The 5698-nt window shown below is 43.3% G+C and overlaps 1 pseudogene; it reads right to left on the reverse strand.

The window, feature by feature from the left end:
- Positions 1-2286: 2286 nt before the first annotated feature.
- On the reverse strand, positions 2287-4250 carry LOC102118336 (inosine-5'-monophosphate dehydrogenase 1 pseudogene; annotated as a pseudogene).
- Between the last annotated feature and the right edge of the window lie 1448 nt (positions 4251-5698).

Below are 5698 nucleotides of genomic sequence, written 5' to 3' on the forward strand. Positions count from 1 at the left end.
GAGAAATAGTGCATTGTAATTTACTTTTATTGTAATATTTTTGGTTGATTTTGGTATCAAGGTAGTCCTGGCTTTGTAAAATGAGTTGGGAAGTCTATACCCCTCAGCCTCAGCTTCCTTTTCTTCAAGAAATTATGTGAAATTAGTATTACTTGTTAAAAATTTAGTAAGATTTACCATCTGGAACTACAGTTTTCATTTTTGGAAGTTTTTAAATAAAACATTTAACTTTCTACTTGATGAAGACATAGACAATTTACTATTGAGTTCTGGTAATTTACATTTTTCAAGGAAGTGGTCTATCACATTTAAGCTGTTTAAATCATGGGCATAGAGTTGTTGGTACCATTAGTCTTTTAATATCTGTGGAGTCTGTAGGAGTCATCTCTTTCATCTCTTTGATGAAAGACTGTGGAATCTGTAGGATCATCTCTTTCATTCCTTATATAGTTAATTTGTGTTTTCATTTATTTCAAAATATTTTCCAAGTTCCCACTCTACTACTTGTTTGACTTATGGTTTATTTAATTTTCAAATATTTAGGTGCTTTACAGATTTTTTTTTCTGTTACTCGTGTTTGGAAAGTATAATGTATAATATATACAAAATATAATTTGATTTTTTCTGAACTTTTTGAGGTGTTTTATGGTCTATGTTGGTGAATGTTCTATGTGCACTTGAGGAGACTATGCATTCTGCCATTAGTGGGCAAGAGTGTTCTACAAATGTCAATTAGGTCAAGTTGGTTGATAGTGTTGTTCATGCCTTCTGTGTCCTTACTGATTTTCTATCTACTTGCTCTGTCATGTCCATTACATGTACATACACTGGAACCTTTCTAGAAATGTTATAAAATTTGCTTTCAAAAGTCATATATATTTTAATAAAATGAGAGGAGAAAAATATTAAATTATATTTATTCAGATACCCAACCATTTCTTTTGCTTTATCCTCATTCCTAAGGTTACAAGTTTCCGTTTGTTATAATTTCCTGTAAGTCTTGTTTGAGTTTAAACTATTTTTCTGAACTTGTTGAATTTTTTCTGTAAATTTATGTTTTTCACTGAACTTGGAAGTTTTTCATCCACTACATCTTCAAATATTTTTCTTCACCAATCATTTTTTCCCTTTATTTCATAGATGCCAATGACACAATTACTAGGTTTTTTGAATACTGTTATTATATTATCTATAGGCACTAGAGGCTCTGGTCATTTTCATTTTCAATCTTTTTCTCTCTGTTATTTAGACTACACAATTTTTATTGATCAATTTTTAAAGTTTACTGACTTTTTCCTCTGTTATCTCTATTCTTTTATTGAACCGTCTGGGGAATTTAAAAATTTCAGGTGTTGTATTTTTTATTTTTTAAATGTCCAATTTTTCCCTTTTCTTTTTCTAGTAGTTTCTATTGCTCTGTTAAGAACATCTTTATTTCCATTAATTTCAAGAGCATTCACCTTTGCCTCATGGAGCATGGTTATAATAGCTACAATAAAGTCTTTATTCCAACATCTGGATCATCTTAGATTTGACATTTGTTGATAGTTGTTTCTCTGGAAAGCAGGTCCAACTTTTTTTTTTTTTTTTTTTTTTTGGTTATTTGTATGTTGAGCAATTTTGCATTACATCTTCAAAATTTTGAGTAATGTGTTGTGAGACTCTGCCTCTTGTTAAAATCCTCTGAAGATGTTTTGTTTATTAATAAATCAAATTAGGTTCAGACCATGAGTTCTATCTTGCCTTACACTGGTGCTAGTTCGAATGTCAGTTCAGGGTTTAAAGTCTTTATTGTGTTATCTGAAACAGTCAGGGATTAGTGTAAGACTTTGGAGCTGATTCACAGATCAATACTTAAAGCTTTTGCTATGCTTCTTTGGATGTGTTCCATACAGGCAGAGTTTGGGGGCACACCAGGGAATTTTCTTCTTCACTGCTTATTTATTTATTTTATTTTATTTTATTTTTTATTTTTATTATTTTGTTTGGAGGCGATGAGACCTGCTTGATTTGTTCTTATTATTTAATACACAATGACACAACTGTGATTCCAAGGTATGTAAAGTGTGCCTTCTACTGCAGCTGAGGAGAGGGCAGGAATGGTATACCTGGGGATGGTGTGAGTCAGGAATGACAGGGAGGCGAGGAGGCCATGATCAGGGCAGCCTCTTCCCCAGGGCCAGGGACAGGGGAGTGGCCTGAGGAGCAGGGCCCAAGGGTAGCCTAGGGCGGGGGAAGTGGGTGGAGACCTCCTGTTGGCTTAGGTCAAGAGCTCAGAAGTGCCATATGGCTGAGGGGGTAGTGGCCCGGGAAGGACCAGAGGCAGGGCCAGGAGAACACCATTTCCTGGGGGACTGGGGGCAGGGAGGTGCCCTACAGAAGAAGCCAGGAGGGACCTCCTGCCCCTGGGGTGGGGGCTGGGCTGGAGCAGGCTGCAGCAAGACCTGAGGCATGCGCAGGGCCTGAGAGCCTGGCTGGCTGGGTTGGTGTGTGTGTGTTGGGGGGTTCCCAGGGCATCCTGGCCCAGAGAGCAGTCCAGTGTCTGCAGACGGTGCCCAGCGAGAGGCCGCAGACCCCTCAGAACCTCCCTCCTCTCTCCCTGGAAAGGAACTGGGGAACCTATAGTGCAAATCTGTGGATCACTCAGTTACAGAGGGAGGCTGTGCCCAAAAGTGGACACTGGGGTGCGCCCCCTCCACCACTCGGCCTCCACGACTGTCCTCAGTACAGCCGCTTCTCAAAAGAGTGCAGGCTGTGGATGCCACCCTTGATCGGGGCCGACGTGGTCTGCTTCTCAAACTTCAGCTCTCCTGAGTACATCGAGGATTGAAAGACAGGCTGCGGCCGGATATCCTGGCAACTGTGTTGGATGCCCGCTATGAGATAGGACACGAACTTATGAATGGACCTTTTGTCCTGGATGGAGCCCAAGACACATTGCGGGATCTTCACATTATTCCCCTCACCAAAGTATCATTTCTGGCTGCTGCTGCTCTTCTCCACGGCATCCAGTGAGTCCATGCCCCGGTACTTCTTGAGTCGCACCCCGTCTGAGAAGAAGTACTCGCCGGGGGCCTCTGTGGTGGCGGCCAGCAGGGATCCCATAATCACTGTGGAAGCTCCAAGGGCCAGGGCCTTGACCATGTGCCCTATGGTCTGGATGCCGCCATTGGCTATGATGGGCACACTAAAGCACAGGGCATACTCGGCCACCTTGTACACAGCAGTGCCCTGGGGCCAAGGGCAGGCCATCACTTCCTGGGTGATGCAGATGGAGCCGCAGCCCATGCCTATGCGCAGCCCGTCCACACCAGCGTCAATCAGGTTTTTGGCCTGGGCTGCTGTCATTCCAATCACCTGGAGGTGGGGGTACTTCTGTTGGATGTAATGCACCATGGTAATCTGATACACCAAGTTCCCTTGGGAGGAGTCCAAGACTATGATGTCTACGCCCGCCTAGGTGAGCAGGTCTGGGGGGTATTTGTCATCCTCAGGGGTGCCCACAGCTGCCCCGCACAGTAGCTGCTTGTGGGAATCCTTGGAGGCCAGAGGTTAGTCTTGGTTCTTCTTCAGGTCTGTGCAGGCGGTGATGGCCACCAGCTCATGGCTATCATTGACGAAAGACAGCTTCCCTTTCTTGCTATGCTGCAGGATCTCATTTGCCTCTTTCAACATCAAGCTTGCTGGAGCCAACACCAGCTCCTTCCTTGGCATCACCACCTCACTGAGGAGGTTGGTGTGGTCCTTCTCAGCAAGAAAGTTGATGTCTCTGGAGGTGACGATGCCCACCAGCTTGCTGCCCATGGTGCCTGTCCCCGTGATGGGGATGCCTGAGAAGCCTTGCCACATCTTGGCCTCCAGCACATCACCCAGAGTGTGCAAGGGGCTCAGCGCCACGGGGTCCGTGATGAAGCCTTGTTCAAACTTCTTGACCTTCCGCCACTCGTTGGCCTGGAACTCTGGGGTGCAGTTGTGGTGAATGAAACCAATACCTCCCATCAGAGCCATTGCGATGGCTATGTTGGCCTGTCACAGTGTCCATGGAGGAAGGAGATCAGCGGCATCTTCAGCGTGATCTTCCGGGTCAGGGCTGAGGTCGGGTCCGCCTCATCAGCTACGAAGTCTATGAATCCTGGGAGAATCAGGAAGTCGTTGCAGGTGAGGCGCTCAGCGCTGGCAAAGAGCTGCTGCGCGGTGAGGCAGTCCTCGGGCACGTAGCCGTTGCCGCTCATGATCAGGTAGGCCGCCATGCTGCCGCGAGACCCCGCGACATCCGCGCGTGCCGCTGCTGCTGCCGCCACCACTGCTGCTGCTGCCCCCGCGTTGCGGCGACGCTGCCGCTGCGAGCCGCGCGGGCCCGCTTCTCTCTCCCCCCCTCTCTCTCTCTCTCTCTTTTTAAAAAATAATTTTCTCTCACAGAATCTGCCTCCCAGGGGTCCCTTTTTCCAGTCCCTCTGGCCAAGAGTCTTCTGTCTAAGTCTTCCACACAGTGGCACAGTTCTGTGTTATTAGATATACCCGGGGGATGAAGTAATGAAAGAAAAGACAGAAAATAAAAATGGGAATTCCTTCCACGGTCTTTAAACACGGAGGCCCCTAGAGGCCCATTTTCATGCTTCCTCTGTCCAGAAAGATGGATTTCTAGGGCTTACATTCATGCTGCTGCCTCTACATGCACTGAAGCTGGTCAGTGAAGCTGGCCTTGGGGCAGAGGGAGAGAAAAACACATTGGGATTTCACCTTCAACCTCCACTTTCCACCTCTTAGAGTCCCAGTTTCATAGTACTTTGACAGAAAACCAGAGTTTTCTCAAAGTTTTTGCTGTCTGTTCCCATCACATTGTTCCCTGATTTGGCCCATCCTTAAGTCAAGACCAGATGATCTTGAAGGAAAAATATCATAGGAAACTCACTATTGGCATACTGGTCATTTTTTGTTTGAGTTTTGATGTCTCTCATCAACCTTCTTGCTATTATTTTGTTTCAGAATCATCCTCATTTAAGTGTTTTAGTATTTTGTCCTGAATTTTTAATTGTAATGAGTGAACGAGAAGGATTCTAGCAGGCTTATTTCATCTTGGCTGGCACCTGAAGTCCATCCATAGGATATATTTTAAAATTGTTCATGTACTTGGCCACAAAGACAGTCTCTAAGAGTTGGTAACACAAAAAACATGTTCTCTGAAAACATTGCAATAAAATTAGTAAATAATGCCAAAATGTACTTTTCCAAATATTTTGTAGCTTAAAGCAGAAATTGTATTGCAAATTATAGACTATTTAGATCTGAAAAACAAGAGAAGCACAACTGATAGACTACAACAAAAAGTATACTCACGGGAAAAATGTTAACCTTAAATGTCTGTACTAGGACAAAACAATTGGAAAATTATTAGCTAAATATTTAACTGAGGAACGTTTAAGTGAAGAAGTTAGAAAAATAGTAAATCTTAAGAAGGTAGAAAGAAGTAATAACAACAGAAATAAAGGAATTTAGAAAACCAAGCCACAATAGGGAGATTCAGCATAGAATAAAGTTTATTTTTAGAAAAGATTAAAAACTTACACAAACCTCTAACAACATTAATCAAGAAAAACCAAAGATAATCTACATTTTTGTATTAAATTATTGAATAGTAAATTATGTATTTATAATTAATATAAAATATAGATTTAATGGACTATTTCCTAGAGAATTA

The sequence above is a fragment of the Macaca fascicularis genome, chromosome 12 (assembly GCF_037993035.2).
Source record: "Macaca fascicularis isolate 582-1 chromosome 12, T2T-MFA8v1.1".
Taxonomy (NCBI): domain Eukaryota; kingdom Metazoa; phylum Chordata; class Mammalia; order Primates; family Cercopithecidae; genus Macaca; species Macaca fascicularis.